Source organism: Lepisma saccharinum, chromosome 7 (genome assembly GCF_977018435.1).
Source record: "Lepisma saccharinum chromosome 7, izLepSacc3.1, whole genome shotgun sequence".
Lineage (NCBI taxonomy): Eukaryota > Metazoa > Arthropoda > Insecta > Zygentoma > Lepismatidae > Lepisma > Lepisma saccharinum.
The window spans coordinates 3,418,285-3,445,571 of NC_139235.1; the positions used below are offsets into that span (position 1 = coordinate 3,418,285).

Consider the following 27,287-nt stretch of genomic DNA (forward strand, 5'->3'; position numbering starts at 1 on the left):
AAATGGAGGGAAAATTATGCTATATAAAGTCCAACTTCGGCTTCCTACCTTCTGCCATAACTTCACTCGAGACATCTGGAGCTACATTGGTTGATCAAGTTAATGTCCTTAACAAAGTTCAGGATAATTTGGAAGCAGTTCCAGGTACTGTTGGAATACAAGTGAGAGAAAAGATGCAGAAAGTGCTAGGGAAAAATGCAGGATACACAATAATATGTTCTATTCGTGACGTATTGTGTGGGAAAAGGTTTTCATTGCCAGACTCTGAAACCGAATTAGAACCAAGTGACATTGTATGTTTTAAATATGCCCCTATTACCTCTATTGATGTTGAAAGGAGCTTTTCTATGTATAAAAGTGTGCTAGCTGACAATCGTTATTCATTTCTTTTCGAAAATTTACAGAAAATATTCGTTACACACTGCAACTCAAAACTGAACAGTAACCTCTCATAATTTGTCAAAAGTTGCATACTAGAGTTGCTGTAATTTGAAGTGCAAATAAAATTTTACTTTGGAATTTTTAACGGTTTTTAGATCATTTTTAGTCATTTTTTGGCAATTTTTAGGTCATAAATGCATCTTTTTAAGGGCATTTTTTACGAATTTTTAGGTCATCAAAATCCTAGCCCTAGTGATCATGCAACGTAAAGTGTAAACACCCGTTATAACATAAAGAAGAGGGGATAATGGGAGTGTGAAAGGCAGCCCGAGAAATAGTGCAAAGGGGGGGGGGGGTGTTTGTGTGAGAAGTGAAAGATTGGAATAGAGGTATATAGAGACTGGACACCAAAGGAACCAGACACATAACTTTGATTGCTATAAACCATACTTATTATGTGTAATTTTCTAATTTTCCTATACCTGATCAACTACTAACAGTATCTGTATATTAACGTAAAGAGGTTACAATATTAATACATGACTGTAAGGAAAGAGTAAGTGTGTGTAAAGTAAAATGTCAGGTGTATGTAGTGCGTACAGCGTACAACTCGCATTATGAAAATACAAATAAACAAACTTCTATCCCCGCCCTTGTGCGGCCCCTCTAGACTATAGCCAAAGATAGCCTAGTGGCAAATCTCCCCCTGCCCATCCCTGGACCTCTACCTCACGCCCTACGCTGTTGGTAGGCTTGCTATTGGCGAGTCCCAACTTAAAAGAGTCCAGTATGGGGCTTATGGCGACAGTGTTGCCGCATGGTGCGCAGTAGAAGAAAGCTCCAGCGCGCATCGAGCGTCTGCTGTAGTACACGCCGCAACAAAAAGTTAGTGGTCAACGATTACTGTTCAATACAAGAATGCATGACTTAGTGGGAAGCTGTTCATTCTGAGATTGTTTCCGTGAGTATATTGGCAGTTATGCATTTGCAAGCCAGAAATAGGCCAAGCATTCAAGGAACACAGCAAACGCACGCAAAGTTAACAAGAGATTACAAAATAACGTCAATAACTAATTGTCCAACGGGAAAGGACGTGTTTTGATAACAACAACACTGTTTAAAACGTTTCTGGCAACCCTGCCCAGCCTCCAAATGTAAAAAGTAAGCAGTTGCAAGAGCGCGTGGTGTTGATCACACCACACCCATCTGTACGTCCTGGGAGCAAACACTGCCCCGATCAGATGGAAACCGTGTCCGAAAGAGCCAGCAAGGCATACGCATTGTGTTACACGTGTGTAAATCATAACGAGACAAATTTAATGGCCTCTTAAAAAGACTGCGGGCTGGTATGTAAGTCGAGAGCGTCTCACCCTCACGGAAATACTCCCGTGTCCTTGAGTAAGAGGTGAAAAAAGGTGCAATCAGTTCCACCTGCTTTTTTTCATATTTCCAGACGGCCAAGCGCATGAACTGCAACTGTGACTGTTGCGAAGCTTCCCTCGGAGGGGAAAAAGGGAAAATTTCTCAAAAGTATTCCCTAGGAGTAGGGATATTTTTGGAGGAAAAAGTGATATTTTTGGAGGAAAAGGGGAAATTAAAAAAAAAATCTTAGGAGTAGGGATATTATTAGAGGTAAAGAGGGGAATTTTCTCAAAAAGTATTCTCTACGAGTACGGATATTTTTGGAGGAAAAGGGGAAAATTTTCTCCTAGGAATGGGATATTTTGTAGGAAAGAGGGAAATTTTAACAAAAGTATTCTCTTGGAGTAAGGATATTTTTTGGAGGAAAAATGGATTTTTTCAAAAGTATTTCCTACGAGTACAGATATTTTTGGAGGGAAAGAGGGAAATTTTCTCAAAAGTGGACTCGACGTGGGTAAAACTATTTGATAGAGACTAATATCTCTAGGTTTCTTTTGTCTCGTTGTTCCCTTAAAAACACCACCTTAGCTTGAAGTTACTGTATTTTGCAATGACCTATACCAGTCAGATTTACTCAGTCACTCTTAACAATTAATGTAAATTCCTGATTTAATCGGTCGATTTTCTTTATTTTACTTAGCTTTTCTTCCAGTTTTGGCTAATCGCAAAGTTTAGGATGAGTGATGATATGATGAAAGTACAGTCACCCATGCCCAGGCCGGGATTCAAACCCGAGAATCCACTCCGCCACGAAGGTCAGCTAATTTAAACTCCTGCGAATGCAATGAATTACATGTGAGAAATATACAATTTTAAGCAGGCTTTCATTTCATAAGAGAGAGAGCAATGTTAAACATTGGTGTTCAAAACATTTTTGGAACAACTAATATCAGGGGGTTGCGCACCCTGGCCCCTCATTTAGCGCCGCCACTGGCTTAAAATCTGAGTTTGTTTGGTTTTAAGTCCACTTTAAGCACGGAAAGGCTAACCGAGGCTGGACCTACAGTTTGAAGTAAGATCAGAACAACTACGTGCCTCCACCAGGTATCGAACGCGGGACGCCTAATTACAAGGCGAGCACGTTACCACTGCGCCATACGAGGAGTCCCTATAAAATCTGAAATGCATTTTAGTCTTAAAAGCAACATAAAGCGAATGATATACGAGTAAAGCAAAGGAAAACTGAAACTTTTGCCCTGCAGGAGGGAATGTTATGAAAACTGATTACCATCACTGCAGTGAAGTGCAAATAAGACTCGGAAGAAGGCAAAGCCAAGAAATCACGTTTCATTTTTTTTAAGACCTAAGACGATGGAGAGGGTGGGGGAGCAGGGAGAAAAAAATAAAAGGACAACACTTCCCATATAAATTGTGAAGAAGCATAAAATCTTGACAAGGTGCCCACTCAGCTCTGCAGAAAAAATGACAGTTACAACTCACTGCAGAAACAGCATATGCAATGCACCGACAGCTCTTTGGCTCAGGCTTGTAGAAAACTGCATGAAGGTTGTGCAATAACTGACATGCGTATTGAATAGAAACAATGAATGGGTTGGTTCACTCTCCCCCAGTGGCGACGGGTTCAAGTAACTTTTGGAGGGGTATCATCCCTGTCAATTATATATGTGTCTATTGTTATAATTAAAAAAAAAGTTGAGGTTCTAATGCGAAGTACACTTTTAGATAGATTATATTATTGTGTAGTCTCAGGAGAGCATTAAGTAAGTCTTTGTTGTGGGGAAGTGGATGCTCTGTCTGTAGAACTATGGGTAAATAATTTATTTCCATTACTGTACTATCTATGTTCCTTTCTGTTTGTGTGCTTATCGTCTGTGTCTGTGCGTGTGTACTTGCAGTCGTGAAAAGAAATACTTTCCCAAAAGACTACTGGTATTAATTAAGCCTCTATGGGGGAAGTACTTTTTTCCATGACTTTACGTCTGTGTTTATGTGCGTTTATCGTCAGTGTCTATCTGCTTGTGTGTGTATCGTCAGCGTGTGTGTTCATGTGTGTGTATCGTCAGCGTCTGTGTTCATGTGTGTGTATCGTCAGCGTCTGTGTTCATGTGTGTGTGTATCGTCAGCGTATGTGTTCATGTGTGTGTGTATCGTCAGCGTATGTGTTCATGTGTGTGTGTATCGTCAGCGTATGTGTTTCTGTGTGTGTATCGTCTGTGTCTGAATCTGTGTGTGTATCGTCTGTGTGTGTATCGTCTGTGTCCGAATCTGTGTGTGTATCGTCTGTCTCGATGTGTGTGTATCGTCTGTCTCGATGTGTGTGCATTGTCTGTATCGATGTGTGTATCGTTGTCCTCTCTCTCTTTCTTTCCCAGTGTGTTTGTCTTTTCTTGCTCTCCCCCTTTCTTTGTAACACACACAAGCGATACGCACACAAACAGAAAGACACAGACGCACCCATAGATATATCGCTCTTTATTTTTACAGCCTGTAGTGTTCTTGAAAAATTTTCCATGTAGGGCACTGTGATGAGGAGAAGGATACTAAGAGTATTTCACGGGAAGCCAGAGCTCACCTCGTTACCTCGGAAGAGCGCTCCTGGGCGGGAAAATGTTTTGCAAAAACAAAAAAATAACTTCATATAAAATAAAACTACACCGACTGTGGAGAGAGGCATTGAGGAAGCACCGTGCTTTGACACTCTTACAATGCAACAAAAAATAAAAATCCCTGACGTGGTGAAATGCAGTTACAAGTTTTGCATTGCACTTGTGGAGAAACTCGCTGCGGGGAAAAAGGGGAGGGGGTGAATGCCTCAAACGTTGCTAAAACCCACGCCTCGTTCAGAATTCTGAAATTGTTACTTCTGTAGATATATATAAAAAAAACTTTTCTTTTTTTCAAGATAAAACAGTTCAACTGTTTCAAAACGCACTGAAATAGTGGAAGTAACTCAAGCGAGAAGAGAAGTTATGCTCAGGGCCAGTGGAAGCTGTAAGAGGTCGGGGGGCATAAACCCCAATTTTAAAAATATTAAGTAATAAAGTTTTAAATTCATAGTATTAAGAGGAATTTTAATATACTGCTAATCTGATAGAGCATATAAAAATTTCAATATTCTACATCTAATTATATTTTCAAAGAACATTTTAATTCGCATTTTATATTTTTGTTATTTAAATTTGCTCTTCTGCCACTTTCGGCTAATCCCAACTATGAGGGTGAGTGATGATTTGATGAAATTGATGAAGTGGCACTCACAAAGAACACCAATGCGCGATGGAGTGATACAAGTTATGCTACCCAAAGTAGTTGCTATATTAAAGTTGTGGGGCCTTGTATTATGAGCTGTACAGCTATCACAAATATATCATGAACTATTTCTTAAAACAGGATGGTCACTCTTGGACCATGATAAAATTCAAGTATAATTCCCGGTTTTCAACGTGAACTTTCCAAAAATACAAGGATACAATCTGATGTTTTCTTTATTTCAACCTTACGTATTATCGCCTCTCACCCCCACCCCCAGGACGCCGAATTTGAATCGAGTGCTATTGTTTTGTTTCAAGGTTGGCAGACCTGTTCTTACCAATGCTGGTATCTGTTGTCATGCCGATTAATGTAGCCTTAATTGTTTTGGCTAGTTTGTTGTGGTTTCCTTCCGAAAATCGTCCAATAATCGAGGAACGTGAAATCCATCCATCCGCTGAGAACGACTGTGTGGTGTGTGTTTTGGCAGGTGGAGTGTGATCTTACACCCTGTGATTTCTTCTTATTGGGGGGGTTTGTGAAACCACGAACCCTTTTGGAACTGAAGGCGGAAATCATGCGGGTGATTGGAGGCATCGGGACAGACATCTGCGAGAGGGTTATCAATAATTTGGTGGAGCGTATAAATGCATGCAGAGTCAGTAGGGGTGGACATATGCCTGACATTGTCTTTCATGCGTACATGGGAGATGTTACTGCTTAGATATATGTGAAGTATAACTATTTTTTTTTTTTAAAAAAAAATAGTAATTCGGCGTCCTATACGAACACCCTATATTAACGATATATTTGTCATCCGGAAAAAAAGGTTCCTGGACGAATTGACATACTTTAAACATAAAAAGGTTCTTTGCGGTCCAGAACCCTATACGCTTGCAGATTTTCCCTCTTGGACCGGAATTGAATTTATTTAAAATTCCTGAACCTTTAACAACCATGATTTCAAGTTCCAACTTGGACTTTGCACGCTGGTCTGAAATCCGGCAGAGTGTACGCCCAAGCCAGAGAGAGCGGACGGGCCCAAAGAGCCCCGGTCACATGGTCATTAATTATACCGCAACCCGCCTCTCTGGAAAATTGCGGGATTAGGCCGCAAGAGAGACCTGGGACTATTTGCTTTGGCGAATCAATATAGCGCGGACAAATACAGTGAGAGGTAACGCCCTACGAAATTCGTCCTAAGCACGGCAGACACAATGAGAGTATCCTATGATTGAGGTGGTCCATTTTTCACGGTTGGATTACGCTGTTTTTGCAAGGCTTTTTGTCCGCTGGAGGCCTTTAGGGGGAGCGGAAGGGTTAAGGGAGGGGAGGGGGTTGGTTGGTTTTTGCGTCCCGGTGACCGGCAGGACGGAGTGACAAGTGTATTTACGGGCACTGTTCTCGCATCGCTCGTCTTACGGTTGCGCGCATCGTGACGGTTGCAAATAACGGTTTAAGACTCTGCTTATACAAACGCAAAGCCACGTCTCGCTTCTGCACTGTTCACCATACAGCCATGATACACTTGTATTTGTATTTTCAATATTTAGCGTCGCATTTCTACCACTTTTGCAGATCGTAGACGATGGGGATGAGTGAGAAGATGAAATTGACGAACGAACTGACAGAAAACACCCATACACAGGACAGGACTCGAAGCCGTGACCTTAGATGGCGAAATCGAGATTTGACCAGTTAACGCGCTCGGACACCACCGGGCGTTCATCCATAATGCACGACCTATGACAATGACCAAGGTCCATCACCTCTTGCTGCAGTCGGATCCACTGTTTTTCTTACTACAGTTCAAAAAATTGGATATTTATAATTGCTCCCAGTGACCGGAAGTAAAAGGGAGGGAATTCCTTCCCCCCCCCCCTTAGGATACTTTCCGTAAAACCACCCAAATGTCAACCTCTCTTCCATGTATTACACCTCGGACTGCATTTTGCAGACTAATAAGTCTGAATTGGCAACACTGCGTACAAACCTTCCCTGTTTTTCCCATGGTAGCAAGCATATCTGTTGACAATGCCACGAAGTCAATGTAAAGTGAAACTATACATCGCCACCAGTTCAATACTCACGTCACCTTTTTAAATTAAGTTCCGTAGCTAGGCAACAAAAGAAATTAAGGGGGCAAGAAGGGGGGGGGGAGCGAAAGCTGTGGAAAAGATAATGTGCACTTTTCTCTGGTACTCTTCCGAACAACCGTACTGACTACACTCGGGGAAACTCTGGCGGAACGAAAATCAATTCAGAGGATTCATTTTCGCGCGCGAGCCAGCGTGCAGTGGCGACTGCCATAATGTTTTTGCAATCGCTCCCAGAAATGGTTAGACGGACAGTGTCTTTAATAATCTGCAATACTATGAATGTTTTGCATAAACAAGTTTGCAGTTTGATGCTGGTAGCCCTATTCGTTTGTAAAGCAAAACGGCTTGGCAAAGCACAATGTGACGTCACACCAGATGACCTTGAAATATTGGTTCTTGGAGATTTGGAGAGAGACAACTGAAATTCTCATAAATATGACTCCATGAATAGTTAGATAATGTTATTCGTGTTTAAACGAGGGCATTTTCAGCGGTACTGGTGATTACGTTGCACAAAATAATTAGAATTAAATTATCTTTTTACGAAAAAAGTGTATTCGTCCATTTTCCCTGCCATATGTCAGGTACGTACAATCAACAAAATCCGCCCTTCAAGCATGACAGAGGCACTGCGAGAGAAAAATAAATAAACGTTGTTCACCAATGCTTGTTATTTGCTTCGTTTGTCATTTTACTTTGAATATATCATGCAATTATCTTGTAGAATAAGCAATAAGAATTTCAAAAATTTCTAACCTCTTTTAACATTTGCATATTTCGTAGGTTCAATAGCTCATTTGCTGTCTATACAAGACAACAACTTCACACCTCTAGGTCAGGTATGCTGATATAACTCAATTACTTACACTTAAGTCTCTTGGAAAAATGTATAACGGGGGTGGCTGACCAGATAATAATTGCTCTTGGAAATTATTTATCCATTTCATGCTTTTGAAGATGCGTACATAATTTATTTTACATATAATTCCCGCCATTTTTTCAAAACTTGATACATTTTTTGTTTATGCATTTCAAAAGGGCGAACCTGATTAGCTCCTCCCTTTGGAGGCTCTCCTTGACCGCTGCATACAAAACCCTTGGTTGCAGCATGTAAGCCCATCACTGCTGCATGTAAACCCTTCAACGCGCCATATAAGCCCTTGACAGAAGTATACAAGCCATTGGTTGCAGTATGTAAGGCCTTTACCGCTGGATGTAAACTCTTGACCGCTCCATATAACACCTTGACAGAAGTATACAAGCCCTTGGTAGCAGTATGTAAGCCCTTCACCGCGGTATTAAACCTTTCACCGTTGCATATGAGCCCTTCACAGCAGTATATAAGCCCTGGACTACCGCACATAATCCTTTGGTCGCAGTATACCATGCCCTTGGTCGCAATATACATGCCCTTGGTCGCAGTATATAAGCATTTGATCGTTCCATATAATCCCTTGCCCGCGGTATAGAAGCCCTTAGTCGCAGTATACAAGCCCCTGGTTACAGTATACAAGCCCTTGATCGCTGCATATAAACCCTTGGTAGCAGTGTATATGCCACTGACCACACTACACAACCCTTTAAGCCCTTGACCGCAGTATATGCATAATCGTGCAACCTCAACGAAGATTCAAGACTTTGCACCAAGAAAGGTAAAAACGTGCTAAGCCGAGTTATTTCAAGGTCGAAAAGGATCCGCAAAACGCACGACTTCTGTCAACTTCGGAAGTTAAACAAAATTCCAATTCTTCCGAGGCTGCACGAACCGAATGCGAACTCCACGAAGCTCTGATCCAAAGAGTGCAGAAGTCTGGCCACCGACTGTTCTAAAATGCCCGCCTCCCCTTTCCGGAACCGAAAACATGAAATACACAAAATCTCATCCAAAATTCAAAACCCCCTCCCCGAGGACTGACGGCTGCTTCGGTCACGTTAAGTAGGTGCCCGAGTCTCCCGTCAATATGCAAATTGATTTGAAGGGGCGCGCGGGACGACCTGGAAGCTAGATGAGCCTTAGAAATGAGAAACGCGGGACCTGTAATAAGTGAGCCACGCCCAGAACGAGACTACGCCACCTGGCGCTGCCTGCGGAGGGGCGATCTAACTTCCGGACCGGGCCTTCCAGTTACTGGTCTTCAACCCCCCCCCCCCCTTTCATCTCCTTCCGCAAGTCATTTCTGGGGAGATTGGGGACTGAATCACCTCCAATCGCATGACCACGTGGGAGAGGAAGCAGTAGCGACTAGATACAAGACCGAGACGTGCATTCGCTGCTGGACACGAGAAAGATACACTGGGCTCGACACGAGAAAGATACAGACATTTTGGGCTCGACACGAGACCGAAAAGGGCATTCGTGACTCTACATACCAAAACAAGAATTCGTGAGTCGACACAGAGCCAGAAAAATCCATTCGCGACTCTACACCAGATAGAAACGGCCATTCGTGAGTCGACACGAGATATAAAGTTTCATTCGTGAGTCGACACGATATATATAAAGTTTCATTCGTGATTCGACACGATATATATAAAGTTTCATTCGTGATTCGACACGATATATATAAAGTTTCATTCGTGATTCGACACGATATATATAAAGTTTCATTCGTGATTCGACACGATATATATAAAAGGGCATTCGTGAGTCGACACAAGACAGAAATGGGCATTCGTGAGTCGACACAAGACAGAAATGGGCATTCGTGAGTCGACACAAGACAGAAATGGGCATTCGTGAGTCGACACAAGACAGAAATGGGCATTCGTGAGTCGACACAAGACAGAAATGGGCATTCGTGTGTCGACACAAGACAGAAATGGGCATTCGTGTGTCGACACAAGACAGAAATGGGCATTCGTGTGTCGACACAAGACAGAAATGGGCATTCGTGTGTCGACACAAGACAGAAATGGGCATTCGTGAGTCGACACAAGACAGAAATGGGCATTCGTGAGTCGACAAGACAGAAATGGGCATTCGTGAGTCGACAAGACAGAAATGGGCATTCGTGAGTCGACACGAGACAGAAATGGGCATTCGTGAGTCGACACGAGACAGAAATGGGGATTCGTGAGTCGACACGAGACAGAAATGGGGATTCGTGAGTCGACACGAGACAGAAATGGGGATTCGTGAGTCGACACGAGACAGAAATGGGTATTCGTGAGTCGACACCAGACAGAAAATAGCATTCGTGAGTCGACACCAGACAGAAAAGAGCATTCGTGAGTCGACACCAGACAGAAAATAGCATTCGTGAGTCGACACCAGACAGAAAATAGCATTCGTGAGTCGACACCAGACAGAAAAGAGCATTCGTGAGTCGACACCAGACAGAAAAGAGCATTCGTGACTCGACACCAGACAGAAAAGAGCATTCGTGACTCGACACCAGACAGAAAAGAGCATTCGTGACTCGACACCAGACAGAAAAGAGCATTCGTGACTCAGTACTAGGCAGAAACAGGCTTCCTCATTTACGAGCCGAGCCTGCTCTCAGACATCATCGAAAGGAAACATAATCCGGCATTGAAATCCTTCTCTACAGTTACGATACGGGGGGGGGGAATCAAATTACAGGCTCCGGGGTGGGGGGGAGAGCACTGTAACAATTCCAATTAGTACGCCACTGGGCGAAACCAGAGCTGCTGCATATTGGAGAGCGAATGATGGAATCCAAGCGACAAGGAATGATTTCCTCCATTAAGGAGAGCTTTGTGCCGAACCCCTAATGACCCAATGCCAAATCCAGTTTGGAAACCACCGTCGTAAATCATTTCGGGCTTTTTTTTAAATCAATAAAAAACGGGGTTGACGTTGTGGGAATCCCTCCCCTCAGAGGGGACTAACAGATATCTAATTACCAAAGTGGTTCTTGCAGTCGCCCATTCTTTTAATTTAATCCTCTTTGCTTTCTTGCAACGTGGCATTGCCCGCCGAAAGCGGTCGCTGCCCGTGGATTTCGTGTCATTTGTCTTCCTGCGTTCTTACCGTATTCGCCATCATTTTTTGTGTCCACCCTTTAACTACGTGTGGTGTACGATTACGCGAGGTATGCTGTTCGCAACGGAGCTCCTTACCTCTGCGTCTCAATCAAAAAGGAAACCGAGTTAAAAGCGAAAACGAAGAAAGCGGCGAACGAGAAAAAAAGGACGAGGCAGAATAGAAGAGCGACATAAAAAAAAAGCACGAGATTAAATACAAGAACGAAGTTGAAGAAAGGAATGAAGTAGGGGGAAAGCGAGGTGGAAGAAATAAGCGAGGCAGAAGAACGAAGTAGAAGAGAAGAGCGAGGCAGAAGAACGAAGTAGAAGAAAAGAACGAAGTAGTAGAAGAAGAAGAGAGCGAGGTAGAAGAACGAAGTAGAAGAGGAGATCGAGGTAGAAGAACGAAGTAGAAGAGGAGATCGAGGCAGAAGAACGAAGTAGAAGATGAGATTGATGCAGAAGAACGAAGTAGAAGAAGAAGAGAGCGAGGTAGAAGAACGAAGTAGAAGAGAAGAGCGAGGCAGAAGAACGAAGTAGAAGGGGAGATCGAGGCAGAAGAACGATTTAGAAGAAAAGAACGAAGTAGAAGAGAAGAGCGAGGTAGAAGAACGAAGTAGGAGAGAAGAGCGAGGTAGAAGAACGAAGTAGAAGAGAAGACTGAGGCAGAAGAACGATTTAGAAGAAAAGACTGAGGCAGAAGAACGAAGTAGAAGAAGAAGAGAGCGAGGTAGAAGAACGAAGTAGAAGAAGAAGAGAGCGAGGTAGAAGAGGGGATCGAGGCAGAAGAACGAAGTAGAAGAAAAGAGCGAGGTAGAAGGACAGGACGCGATAGGAAAAAATAACGAGGTACATGAAAAGAATGAAGTTTTCGCCTTTCTGCCACTTTTGGTTAATCGTGAAGATGAGGATCTTTGGTCGTAAGATGAAATGGATGAAAGGAAAAACTACAAACACACAAGGAAAGAACAGCACAAGTGTCCCACAGAGAATTCTACTGGCTGAGAGTCCACACGCCAGAAGCTCGTTAGTCTGCAAAAAAAAGAACGAGGTAGGAGAAAAATGAAGCAGAAAAAAGAACGAGAGAGAGAGTGAGAGAGAGAAACGAACGAAGTAAAGGAAAGACAGAAGTAGAAAAATGAAGCTGAAGAGCGAAGAAAAGCACAAATAAGAGGAGCAGAGCAAAAAAAAATGGAAAAAAGCATGACAAGAAAATAGAGGAGAGAAGAGCAAGAATAATAAAGCGAAAGAGAAGAGGAAGAAGAAGAGTGAAGATGGAGAAAAAGTAGAGGAGAATGCGCCGCTGGGAATCGAATCCCAGGTTCATGATTACAGGGTGACAGCACAAGCGAATAGACGAATAGAGGGAAAACTAAGATATTGATAGAAAATCATTCCACTTTCCTTTCATGTGTTATACACTAACCTCTTTTCTTATTAATATCAGGCGATCAAGTACTCCATTCTATACGTTCATTTCAAGTAAAGCTTAATCTTTAATTATACAGCATATATGCACAGGATGCAAAGAAACACGACAAAACTCGTGGGTTTCCTGCAAATTTGTTTTTCTATTTCACATCAAAATTTACAGTGGCTGCACCACACTTTCCGTTGTGGGTGGGTGTAAAACATTTAGGTGGGCAGCATCATCAAATATATATACACGTCACTATCCATGCATTTTCGTTTTCGAATTACATATTGACAGTTTGGGCCCGCTGATTTTGTGGCCTTGACCGTCTAGGGGCCCCCTTTGGCGCCGCCTCAGTTAATGTATCACCTGATCAATGGGAACACACGCCATGACTCGAGAAACATCCCCCTTTAAAAAGCTGTAAATTTCTAATTCTACAACGAACGGGTATTTTGAAATGTGATTGCAGTGACGACATACGATTTGATTTGATATTTATTATTTACCGTCGCTTTCTGCCCACTTTCGGCGAACTGCGAAATCGATGAAGCACAAACAACGCACGCCCATATCTGGATTCGAACCCAAGAACCCTGGCGTCGGAGCGCGTCTGTGCTAGCCGGCTGACGTGACAGGAAAGACCGTGGAACTTTTTTTTTTTAAGTTCACTTTATGCACAGTAAGGCTAATCGGGACTGGACCTACAGTTTTAAAGTTGGATCTGAACCCCTATGTGCATCCACCCTTGATTACAAGTCATGAAGCCATCACTGCGCCATCGGGAGGCCCGTAAATCGGAACAGTCGAGGGGTTATTTAGGGGGGAGGAGAAGGGGTACTTTTGGGAATGACATGCTCGTATGGAAATGCTTAGTTCAACAGTGTGTCTTCGAGCATTTGTCAATGTTTCTTACTACCGCTGCCGTCTCAGCGGTGACCTCCAACACGCGATTGCATTGTACGCCACGCATGAGGCCCGCCTAGTGTCGTGCAATGGAAAAGCGTGAAGGACAATGGCGCCCTGTCGTACACCAAGAACACGAACAGCCTCGCCAAAAACTCTGTAAGTGGGGAAACCTCACAGCAACGAAAGAAGACTACATATCTCTCTCTCTCACTTTCCTTTCTCTCTCCGTCTCTCTCTCTCTGCGGAGAGAGAGGGAGAAGGAGGGAGAGAGGGAGAGATAAAAGAGAATTCCTCCTTTCTCCAGTTTTTCTTCCTTTCTCTCTCTCTTTTTTAGAGAAGAGAAGAGAAGAGAGAGAGAGAGAGAGAGAGAGAGAGAGAGAGAGAGAGAGAGAGAGAGAGAGAGAGAGAGAGAGAGAGAGAAGGGAAACAAAATGAGAAGGCACAGAACAGTATAAATGCATTTCTCTTAATATGCATGTCGTTGCTTTGTAATCAAGGGTGGAGGCACAAGTTGTTCGGATCCCACTTTAAACTGTAGGTCCAGTCCCGATTAGCCTTACTGTGCATAAAGTGGACTTAAAACACCAAATCAATCAATCAATTTTAATATGCATTTCATATGCATCCATGCATGCCATTATTGGTTTCTTGGTTCGTCGTTGATGAAAACTTCCTATGCATTTTTAATGCATCAAGAGAAGAATGAAGCGTCAACATGCATGCAGAGACCAGTGGCGTGCTCAGGAGTGTCGAAAGTTGCGGGGGTGGGGTTGCGCATACTTTATTAAGTAGTTAGTTCTCATTTTGCCATCTTTCCCTGCGTTTGACGTTCTTTTTTTTAAGGAATACTTGACCAAAGGAAGGGTGGGGTATAACCCCCACCAACCCCCCTTGGGCACACCACTGGAAGACACACACTGGCATGCTGTTTAAGTACTTGAGTCATTCCTTGCATTCATGCGTTCCATTGTATCATTATTTTATATTACTGATTTCCCCATACACCCTCACAAAATTTCAACACGTCCTTAAAATTGTTCACAAAGGCTCAATTTATGATAGATAATTTTTGTTCTAAATTCACATTTACACACCCCATAGGTGGGAAATTGTGGATAAACCCTGGAATTGAATGCATTTTACTGCTATTCAGTGGCGTAGAACAGGAAAGTGCAGTACCCCCTAATGCAATACCAACGAATACGAGGTTTACAATGCCCTCTCTTTTGACTGGCAAAAAACTTCAATATCTGTAATAAAGAAAGTGAAACTCATGGGGAAAGCTGTCAATGCGATCGTTCTCTCTCAACCAGCACTTTACCTACATTTTAAGCTTTTTTATTGCGCATTACATTTACCGCTCAAGTAGGTTGGACATTTCAAGCGTGAAGATAGCCACGAGGAAGCCATAACTCGTTAGCCAATTGGCTATATTTGGCTAATTCAGAATTCACTATCCCACTGTCGAATCCAGGATTCCTTGGCCGATTGGCTAATTCAGAATTCGCTATCCCACTGTCGAATCCAGGATTCCTTAGCCGATTAGCTAATTCAGAATTCGCTATCCCACTGTCGAATCCAGGATTCTTTAGCCGATTAGCTAATTCAGGATTCGCTATCCCACTGTCGAATCCAGAATTCCTTAGCCCATTGGCTAATGCAGAATTCGCTATCCCACTGTCGAATCGAGGATTCCTTAGCAGATTAGCTAATTCAGAATTAGTTATCCCACTGTCGAATCAAGGATTCGTTAGCTAATTGGCTAATTCAGAATTCGCTATACCACTGTCGAATCCAGAATTCGTTAGCCAAATGAAGAATGTAGATTTGGTTAGCTGATTGCCGAATCCAGAAAGCCTTAACCGATTGAAGAATCCTGAATTCGTTAACCGAATGAAGAATCTGGAAATCATTATCCAACTGCCGAATCTAGAATTCGTGCACCCATTAAAGTTCGATAGCGTACTGAAGAAACCAGAATTCGTTGTCCAGCTGCCGAATACAGATTTATTTAATCAATTGAAGAATACAGAAGTATTTATCCAGAATAGCGCCACACTGTCGTGAGCTGATTGCTGGCGCTTTCTACCCGTCCCACCTTCCCAGTTCCCCAAAAAGAAAACCAGGAATAAAAAATTTCCCTTCGTCACTGCCTTTCCTGCTCGCCTCCCGAGGAAGCTAAAGGTCTCCGGGAACATCTTGGGCCGCCGTGAAAAGATCTTGGACACCCCTGACTGCAGGCTGAGTCAATGGAACAACGCCAGACGTGCTCGCGCGTACACACGACGGACGTTGCGCGACGTTGCCACGTCTACGGGAAATTTTCCCACGCCCCGGGGGAATTTTCGCGGCGGAAGACTCCGTAACGATCTTCTCTCTCTCCCCTCGCTCATTAGCAACACAATTTGCATTAGTAATAACTCCTATGCGCGCGGGGCCAGGGGGAGAAGGGGGTATGCAGGGGCAAGCTCTATCCGTCCGTTTTGGGAGCGAGTCACCTGTCTCCACCCACCCACACGCTCGCCTCTCGTTAGCCACGTATCACCTGGAAATTTTCGTCCTTTGTTTCTAGACTTCGATAGATCCATATTGGAAAAGTGATACCACGATTATTTCATTACTTGACGCTGCAAATGTTCAAAAGCAAAGGCAGTGCCGTGGCCACACTATTACGAGTCGTTTTCCGATACTTTGGTGGCTCAGTCGGTAACGCGTCTGACTACCATGCTAAAGGCCCCGGGATCGATCCCCGGCCGGTTCAAATCCGGGAACTTTTCTAACGTTGGAAGCGGCCCCGGCGCCCACCCAGCGTCGAACAACATGGGTACCTGGAGGAAACCCTGGGGGGTAAAGGCGGTCAGGGGCGTGGTGCTGATCACATCACCCCCACTCACGACCGAATCAAGAAAGTGTGGGGCGTTACCCTCACACCCCCTATACGCCTTCATGGCGTGGTGCTAAGCACAGGGGAGCACTTTACTTTTACCGCTGAGGATAGTGATGATTACATGAAATCTGATGACTAGAGACCGGATTTTAAAGGGGATTTGTTTCTTTTCAACACAGTGTTGATAACTTATCTTCCACCAACAAGATTACATGTTTTTGATATCCCTTCCCCCTCTTTTTCAGCCTATATTCCCTTTTTACATTTTTTTTTTAAAAAAATACATTGGTCCCTTTATTGACAATGTATCAAATATTTTGTACGATTGTATTTTCCTTGAACAAAACATTCAACAATTGTGTATTTGGTGCAGCTCCGAGAGAAGAAACGACAAGCGTCTTCTTCCCTTCCCTCCATGAGTGTTGGGATCATGTTGCAGCGACTGTTGCAACAATGCGAACTGGGCTTAAGCAATAACAAATACATTAAATTTCTTGCATTTTTTACTTTGCTTCATACGAAATTTAATGTATCCGTTTTATATATGAATGGTATATATTGTGCTTTCATTTAAAATAATATTTTTAGAGGAGTGCAAAAAATTAACTGTGGTCCTTTTTCATTTCCTTTTTTTGTCCTTGTTAGAGTACAATTTTCCCCTTTAAATCCGTCTTTACTGATGACGTGTTGGCAAAATATGGTTTCGTGTCAAACCGTTCCCCAATCTAAATTTCCGGTGTAAAATACGCCTATAGTACTTGCTATGTGCACAAATCATAATTAGGGCTGAGCCGATACCACATTTAACCCCTAAGGGCCTCCCCCATGGCGCAGTGGTAGCGTCATTGCCTTGTAATCAAGGGGTCCCGGGTTCGATACCCGGTGGAGGCACAAGTGGTTCGGATCCCACTTTAAACTGTAGGTCCAGTCCCAATTAGCCTTACTGTGCATAAAGTGGACTTAAAACAGCAACTCAAACCAACATTTAACCCATGCCGATAATCTCACCGATTCCCATCGATACCAATACCGAAAAGGACAGCTCCCTCTCTTCCCCCCTATCCTCTCTCCCTCTCTCTCGGAAGAAGAAAGAAATAAAACAGAGGAAGGAGAGACGGGGAAAATGGAAGAGACAGAAGGAGAAAGAAAATGGGAAATGGAAGAGACAGAAGGGGAAAGAACATGGGAAATGGAAAGAGAAAGAGAGAGAGAGAGAGAGAGAGAGAGAGAGAGAGAGAGAGAGAGAGAGAGAGAGAGAGAGAGAGAGAGAGAGACCAGCCGTGACCAATATACTCATGGGACAAACTAAGGCCGAACTAACACATAGGGAAAGAACTATTTCTTCTGGGAAACGCTACTGGTTATTAAAACTCATTTGTGCATGCATCTTGCGCGTAGTAATGCAGTGCATGCGATAAAGCCACGCTACTCAGCATGGCTGCTGAAATGAACTTGTGGGACCTTGAGCGGTACATCCACGACCAAGATATTCATATCACACCACAAGATATAGGCAAGAAACATCTTAACTCTCACCCGACGATGCTACACCAGGATACCAATTCAACTTGCTAGAAAGAATCAATTGGCACTACAATTGTACTGACCTTAATTCTATGACCACACAGAACCATAGCATCAGCTGAACTCACCTGAAACAAAATAAAAAATACTTCAGTGAAATTCAAACCTGGGGATCTTACAGTATGTTCATGGATAAAAGAAAGAGAAAAACTATACTGATCCGAGCTTCGGAATGAAAGCAGTGGCGCTAGTGTCGATTGCGTAATGTGCAAGCGCCTTTAAATCAATTTCAAGCACGTCAGGCTAATTTCACCTAACGGTTTATCAAAATTATAAAATATAGTAAAAACCAGAGTTGTTAAGGTCCATGAACCCATGAATTCTATTGGGTCCCGCTGAAGGACCGGAATCTTTGTTCTCACACAATTTAAATTCGGTCCAAGTTGCTTATTGTTTCATTGAAAAAAGGTTCCTGGACCGAATTTAAATTTATCCAGAAAAAAGGTTCCTGGATGGAATTCAAATACTTTACAGATAAGAAGGTTCCTTACGGTCCAGAACCGATTTACGCTTGCCGATTTTCTCTCCTGGACCGGAATTAAATTTATTTAAAACTCCTGGACATTTAACAACCCTGGTAAAAACTACGATATCATGTATTTACGGCTGCCAGAAAAGCTTAACCAAACATATTAACCAAACATAATAAAAAATCAACAAAGCTGTTGTTCTGTGTAGGCCTGCATTGTTGTTCTTAACTGAAATATACTCTAAAAAAAAAAGTTGTGGTATTTAAAAAGGAAATAGGGGAATCCCCCATCTGCGTTCTGCACCCCCTCCCTCTGATCCAATACAAATTTGAACTGTACAGCTACAGCTTCGAAGAAAACTATGCCTTGTTTATTACGTCGCTTTTATGATCCCTTTCGGCTAACCGCGACAACCAGGATGTATTATAATGAGTAGATGAAATGGATAAAGGGACACGAACACACACGAATTATCAGGTCAGGCAACACTAACCAGAAGAGCACGAAAAAAGGAGTGAAGGAGAAGAAGGAAAGAGGGATGAAGAAAGCGAAGAGGAAGAAAAGAGGAGCAGAGAGTGATTGATCTGGTTTGCTTTGCTTCGATTTTCCGCCACTTCTGGCTAATTGCGAACATGCGATGAGTGATGATATAATTAAAGAACACTCGCAAAGAAGCCTAGCTGCATCAGTTTCGGACAGACAAGCTTCCTGCCTTGTTTAGGCCACGAAAACTAAACGCCGAGGGAAAGACACAAGGTGGGGCTTGTGTGGGCTTCGTTCCTGCTCAATGCTGAACTATCGACCACAACGAGTCTGGTTGTTCGCGAACAGCTGTGCACGTATGTGGCCTCCGCCGTGCGCTGGCGGAATCATCAATTATATTGCCTGCAGGAACCTGCATGCTGCATTATCTCGCTGCACATTGCACAGGTTGCGTACACTCAATAGCGTTCACCGCCAGAAACTTGGGAAACGAACTGTAATAGCTGACTGCGGGTGACTGCTACCAGTATATGGCCATCTTTTCTACCAAGGATAAAGCATGTTTCCCGGCAGGCTACTATTATCATTAAACGTAAACAGGTTTGTGCAAATAAGCGCTGAAAATTGCAAAGCGTACATGGAAAGGTGAGGGTAGGCACTGGGACTATGTAAGCCGGGTCTGAATCTGCAAGCAATTGCCGACCTCAATGGCGGAATTACAGTAAAACCTTGCTAATCCGGACCCCGATAAGCCGGACTTCGCTTAATCCGGACAGGCAAAACGCAAAAGAAAAAAAGCAGAATGCAAGGTTTTAAATGTGGCTAGAAGTCAACAAGAGAACTTCCCAAAGAAAAGGCAGTCAACCACTGATGAAATTCTGTTTCCCGGAGACTTTCTACTGTACTGTATAGTGTATTTAGGCCTATGCGCTTTAAATACACCATAATAAACGTGTTTTGTTGCTATAAACTGAGTTTTAATGCACTTTCTACTGTCAGGATTAACGAGGTTTTACTGTATTAGCAGAGCGCGCTACGACGCCAGGAATCCCGAATTCGAATCCTGGTCTGGGAATGGGTGCTCCTTCTTATGTCCCTTCATAGATTTCATATCATCAATTATCCTCGTCTTCACGATTAGTCAAAAGTGGCAGAAAAGCGAAGTAAAATACATCAAACAAATCAGCCAATCATAGGCTAGGTCCTAATAGAAAAGCTCCCAAGTAGTACAGTTACCACTTTTCCCACCAGGTGTCATTCCGAACGTAACCTATTATAATGTAGGGCACAGTACGGAACGGGAGGGGAGGGGAGGGCAGACGCCAACCAAATATCACCTATTTACAACTTAAATTGAAAACGATTCGCAAAGAAACATTCATTGTAGAATTATACGAAGATATGTATGTATACATAAATCAGTTCCCTGGCTTGATTTGGTGTTTTAAGTTCACTTTATGCACAGTAAGTCTAATCGGGACTGGACCTACAGTTTAAAGTGGGATCCGAACCACTTGTGCCTCCACCGGGTATCGAACCCGGGACCCCTTGATTACAAGGCGACGACCCCGTTCCCCGGCTTTTACAGTGCTATAACCAGCGAATCCGCGCCGGCCACTTCCAAAACAGGGCTTGCAGTTCCTATGATAAGTGGGGCATGCTGAGGTTTCGAACCCGCGACCCACACAGGCGAGATTTTCGAATTAGGACACCGAACCTCTCTTTCCCCTCGGAGCCCAGCTGTCGGCCAACAGAGCTGATAAAAAGCCCTTTCCGTTAATGTTGTAGAAAGCATTCCGTCCGCACTGGCACTCCTCCAATGCATATTTTAACAAAACCTGACATCCCATCTTCGTACGGGCACCGACCCCCGGTTTCGCCACCACGCACTCTGCGTCCTACATCACAGCGACACTTGCAGAGCGGGCGAAAAAAGTGGCTTCGGGAGTGCCACAGGGGTTGTGGTGGGGTACCTTATGTTCAAGATCGATCTCAACCACTCTAAGGTGTTCATATGGAAACCAGTCGCAGTATAAAAAGTTGTCTAGAGAAGGTGTAAGGCGGTCAATTTCGACCGCCATCCAACAGCCTCAGAAAAAGAAATTAATGCAATTTTAAGGATAAAGGTTTAAAAATATTTTTATGATGTCCACAACTGCAATTTATAATTTTTATGTAACTTTATGCACGATAAAACATTAAAATTTGAAGGTTTTTTTTTCTGTATGTCTCACGAAGGCACTGTTAGAAAAACAGATAGATAGGGAGAGAGAATGTCTCTCATTGAGAGAGAGAGAGAGAGAGAGAGAGAGAGAGAGAGAGAGAGTGTCTCTCATTGAGAGAGAGAGAGAGAGAGAGAGAGTCTCTCATTGAGAGAGAGAGAGAGAGAGAGAGAGAGAGAGACACAGAGAGTGTCTCTCATTGAGAGAGAGAGAGAGAGAGACACAGAGTGTCTCTCATTGAGAGAGAGAGAGAGAGAGAGAGACACAGAGAGTGTCTCTCATTGAGAGAGAGAGAGAGAGAGAGAGAGAGAGAGAGAGAGAGAGACAGAGAGTATCTCTCATTGAGAGAGAGAGAGAGAGACAGAGAGTGTCTCTCATTGAGAGAGAGAGAGAGAGAGACACAGAGAGTGTCTCTCATTGAGAGAGAGAGAGAGAGAGAGAGAGACACAGAGAGTGTCTCTCATTGAGAGAGAGAGAGAGACACAGAGAGTGTCTCTCATTGAGAGAGAGAGAGACACACAGAGAGTGTCTCTCATTGAGAGAGAGAGAGAGACACAGAGAGTGTCTCTCATTGAGAGAGAGAGAGAGACACAGAGAGTGTCTCTCATTGAGAGAGAGAGAGACACAGAGAGTGTCTCTCATTGAGAGAGAGAGAGACACAGAGAGTGTCTCTCATTGAGAGAGAGAGAGACACAGAGAGTGTCTCTCATTGAGAGAGAGAGAGACACAGAGAGTGTCTCTCATTGAGAGAGAGAGAGACACAGAGAGTGTCTCTCATTGAGAGAGAGAGAGACACAGAGAGTGTCTCTCATTGAGAGAGAGAGAGACACACACAGAGAGTGTCTCTCATTGAGAGAGAGATGGAGAGAGAGAAAGAGAGAAAAGGAAAGACAGGAACGAGAGAGAAGAAAGAAGAGAGGAGGGAAGGACGAGTTGGGAGGGAGAGGGAGGGAGAGAGAGAAAGAATGGACTTAGAGAAGATGGAAAAGAAAGAGACAGAGAGAGAGAGAGGACAAATTCAATATATTGTACCGTTAATATTTAACAGTGTGTTAATTTACAAAAACAGTTTATCCGTGAGCGCATGCGCATTCATGATGTCACACCTCTATGTTGTGATTAGGGAACTGATTTATATGCATATATTCATATGAAGCTAAAATCAATGTAGGTTGTATTATCTTTGCAAATCGTGGTATGTAAGCTCGTAAAATACTAATTTTTTCCATATTTTTACATACATTAGCTTTTAGTACATATTGTAATATTTTGTTATATTTTTACATATAATTTCCACAATTTCCGACGAATATTTCATATTCATGCTATTACTACGTACATTTTTCCGTTTTGCGTTAAATACCAAAGGTTTTCCGTTTACCTGTATTCCGTTCGTTTTGTACTCTATTTCGGATCTTGACAACAGACAATGCATGCATGTCAGTCATTCTAACATTCTTGTTATCAATAGAGAATGATAATGATGAGTAATGATATGACGAAATTGATGAAGGCACAGTCACAAAGAACACCCATGCCAGGATTCGAACCAGGAATTCCTGGAGCGTTAGCTCAGTCGGTATGGTGTCCCACTACCATGTGAGAGACCCGGGTTCGATCCCCGGCGGGGGAAAACCGGGATTCTTTCCACCTGTCCAACGGCTCCGGCGTCGTAAAAAGTGGGTACCTGGAAGAAACTCTTGAGGGGTAACGGCGGCCAGGAACGTGGTGCTGATCACATCACCTAAAGCACAGGTGAGCACTTTATTTCTTTTTTTATCCCTGGCGTTGCAGCATGCTGTGCTTACTAGGGTGGACACAAAATCCTGATTCGGATTTCAAGTTATCCATTATCCGTTTCGGATATAACTGATAATTCGAATATCCAGACAATCCCATTTATCCGGATAGAACAGATTTGATGAAAGATTTGCAGAATACCAGTACAGTGAAACACTGAAATTAAGAATAAAATAATGTGTGGATACAGCCCGTAAAACGGATAGTTTGGATATAATAATATCAGATATTCGGATAAAATTTTATCCGGATTTGGCTATACCCAGTGCTAACCGCTCCGCTACGAGGGCTGGCTCCTGGTTTAGAACCTGGGACCTCTGGCATGGTAGCACGTTACGCTGAACACTCCACCACAGGGCCGTATGCTTCCACGCCCAAATTTCCCATCCGAAATAAGCTATGCGAGAGACATCGGAAAGCACCTGGCACGCCACAGAACGTACCTCCCAAAATTAGCAGTTCATTTGCTTTTCTTACGAAACAGACGAGAGAGAACCGTTCCAACGAAAACAAAGTCTCTTCTCCCGCGCTTTTGTTCGCGGATACGATTTAATAACGACCCCCACCTCCCCCTTCCCTTACGCCGGGAACGCTTTATTTGCGTACGAAGGAGCGATAGTGTTTTGAGGAACAAACGCTCTTCTCAAAGCTCGTGCTCGTTTAAATAAACAGGGCGACGCACGATGAATCGCACTTAATTCCACGCACTCTGTGCAAACAGAACGGAAGCGATTTGCCTTTCCAGTGTATACGCACTTTAGCAAGAACAACAATGATGTGTACCCATACGCATGATTTGAGATACAGTCAGTGTTGCCAACTCCACGGATATGTCGCTGCGCTTGGGTGTTTTCCCCAGACCAAACGAGCAGTGGCATTTTTTTCAGTGCAGGTGGAAAACATCCTTACTGGGTCAAAAACCCACGTTTTTTCCAGTTGCATGATGGGAGAGAGGGGTAATATTTTGAAGTAGGTATGGATGGTACCGTGACCACATCCGAGACCAGAGCATTTTGAGACCTCGGTAAGTATAACCACATGATATTTGAAAACCAATTGACTTTACTATGCGACGTATTCCGACATACGAGGCGGACATCTACCTGTTTCTTCACAGACAGGTATTTTGTTTACTGTAATTGCGAAGTTAATCCATTAGTGCAGTTGTGTGAACCTGTGCATCGTGGTTGCATACATTCAGTGTGTGATTAAACCTTTCAAGGGTTCGTAGCGTCCTAACGAGGTTGACGCGGTAGTCCAGCGCGCTGAAGTGGTCGACTTTCGAACTCGTCCCAGCCCGTATGTAGGTGTCCTTTGGGAGTGTACCTTCGTCAATTTCATCTAATCATAGTTCATCCTCTTCGTCGCGATTAGCCAAAGAGGCCGAAAAGCGACGCTAGATGACAAAAATACAAAATACAAATTAATGAAATATGTACGCTATGAAAGTTAATGGGTGACATGCTCTCTCAATATTGTTAATACTCGAGACCAGACCGAGGCAAGAGTTTTCGCCTCGAAACGAGACCGAGAAAGAAATTTAAACCTCGAAACGAGACCGAGAAAGAAATTTAAACCTCGAAACGAGATCGAGAAAGAAATTTAAACCTCGAAACGAGATCGAGAAAGAAATTTAAACCTCGAAACGAGATCGAGAAAGAAATTTAAACCTCGAAACGAGATCGAGAAAGAAATTTAAACCTCGAAACGAGATCGAGAAAGAAATTTAAACCTCGAAACGAGATCGAGAAAGAAATTTAAACCTCGAAACGAGATCGAGAAAGAAATTTAAACCTCGAAACGAGATCGAGAAAGAAATTTAAACCTCGAAACGAGACCGAGAAAGAAATTTAAACCTCGAAACGAGACCGAGAAAGAAATGTACACCTCGAAACGAGACCGAGAAAGAAATGTACACCTCGAAACGAGACCGAGAAAGAAATGTACACCTCGAAACGAGACCGAGAAAGAAATGTACACCTCGAAACTAGATCGAGAAAGAAATTTACACCTCGAAACTAGATCGAGAAAGAAATTTACACCTCGAAACTAGATCGAGAAAGAAATTTACACCTCGAAACTAGATCGAGAAAGAAATTTACACCTCGAAACTAGATCGAGAAAGAAATTTACACCTCGAAACTAGATCGAGAAAGAAATTTACACCTCGAAACTAGATCGAGAAAGAAATTTACACCTCGAAACGAGACCAACGCGGGACTTTACACCTCGAAACGAGACCAACGCGGGACTTTACACCTCGAAACGAGACCAACGCGGGACTTTACACCTCGAGACCAGGTCAACGAAAGAATTTACATCTGGAGAACAGACAAAGGAATGAATTTACACCTGGAGACCAAACCGAAGCAAGTATTTACACCTTGAGACCAGACCGAAGCAAGTATTTACACCTTGAGACCAGACCGAAGCAAGTATTTACACCTTGAGACCAGACCGAAGCAAGTATTTACACCTTGAGACCAGACCGAAGCAAGTATTTACACCTTGACACTAGACCGAAAAAGAGACGTGCATTGTTATTCACAAGGGTAGACTATCGCCTCACTCCAATACCATCTTTTGAATTTTATGAGTACTTTACACTTAGGTTTAAGATGAAGAAGCACTTGAAATAGACATGTAAAAACTGCTTGACGTTGGGACTTTTCCTTTTTACCGGGCATTTATTAACAAACAGTTTGCAACACTGCCCATACTGAGCAGCAAATCTCCAAAGAGAAACCTTACACAAAGAACGCGTTTATTGGCAGGACGCGAGGAACGTGGTAAACTTTTACGCACAGCTACAAAGATATTTGTACATTCTGTTTCTTTTCTACATCGCGTTTGCCCAAGCAAATAAGCGTATGTTGACACAACGTTTCCGTACTGTTTTCGTCGCTTTGGCGCTGTTATCTTTCATTTTTTGTACAGCCTGGCGTAGATGCCTCAACAAACTCACGCTGTGTATGCTTATACTGTACACATCGCTGTAAGAACAATAGCCAACGTGCATGCAACGTGTAACAATAATGGAACGATATGTTCTTTGTTTGCATATCCATAGGTTGCTGAGGAAGTGAGAAATGTTCGCCTTAACTTGCCATGTACTTGTGCTTTGGTTTGTTCATGCTTACTGATTGATTTGATTTATTTTACTTCGCATTTCTGCCACTTTTGGCTAATCGCGAAGATGAAAGACGATATGATGAAACTGACACCCACCAATGCTCCAGCCAGGATTCTAACCTGGGACATCTGGAGTTGTATCGCGCTGTGCTAACCACTTAGCCACGGAGGTTGGCTTAGAAATTTTACGTCTTTTTTAGTTGAATTTTACTTATTTTAGTGTTCTTACGTGTTCGTTAGGTTAGGCACGCTAGATTTGATGGGATTTAAAGATTCCCATACCATGTAAAATACATGATTTGGAGGTAAGGTAGCGAGATCTACGGGTTGCATGGTATTTAACTACTTTCATGGTGTATGTAGCAGCCAACTTAGCTGATAGCTATTGGCTGTTGCCACAGTTGCGATTTTCACATGGGCTTTGTAAATACGCTTTGCTACCTCTATTTCAGCAAGGTACATAAATCTTAATATTAAACCACGGCTAATGTATCTTCAGGGTAGGTTTCCTTTTTGAAAACAAAACCAGACAGGATGCCTTCCTATGGAGACGTTTAAACGATTATATTATCTCAACAAGGATAGGCTCCATGGATTTATATAAGGAGATACTTATTGCTCTTGTTCTTATTTATATTTAATTTGTATGCTGTTAGAATTTCATTCTTCTTTCTAATTTGTATAATCTTCTTTAGTATATGTTTCCTACTATACTTCCTCCTCTTTGAGAAATCGGATCTAGACTTCCTTCTTTGTGGGAAATCTGGATCTTCCTTCTGGACTCTCATATAATCCCTGGAACGTATCTCTTTTATGCCAATTCCTTTCGAATTTTTATATTTAGGTTTTGCCTCTTCACTAACACCTCTTTTTCTTCATTCGCACCAAGTCCTAGACGGTTACGAGTTCGAGGGTAAGGGTTAACATCTACGCCGCCTATTTCTATTCTCCTCTCTTGAGGCAACTGCTGGAACGCGCCAACACGACAACTGAAACGCGCAACCAAAGGTAATGAGGTTTGCGACTAGAACGCACCACCACTGTTATAAATCAAAATGTCCACTAGAATGGTAAATCAAGTTAACATATTGGAAATCTGTTAAAAGACACAAATTTGTATCAGTGTTTTCACTTCTTTAGTTTTCCGGTATATTTACATATGAACATCAATTTAATTTATTTTACATTAATTATTTTTATACCTTTTCTTCATTCTCTTATAATGGATTCTATTGTTGTTCATCTTTCCAAATTACTTTGCGCTTATTTACACTGCCATTCGCGTAT

At 42.9% G+C, this 27,287-nt stretch overlaps 1 long non-coding RNA gene across 1 annotated transcript in view; it reads right to left on the reverse strand.

Annotated features, from left to right (window-relative positions):
- The window catches only part of LOC145989682 (uncharacterized), a 172,130-nt gene that overhangs the window by 126,230 nt on the left and 18,613 nt on the right, over positions 1–27,287 (reverse strand). The window contains exon 3 of the long non-coding RNA XR_014441881.1: positions 17,917–17,961. This is a non-coding gene — a long non-coding RNA (uncharacterized LOC145989682). The remainder of the gene's footprint in view (positions 1–17,916; positions 17,962–27,287) is intronic.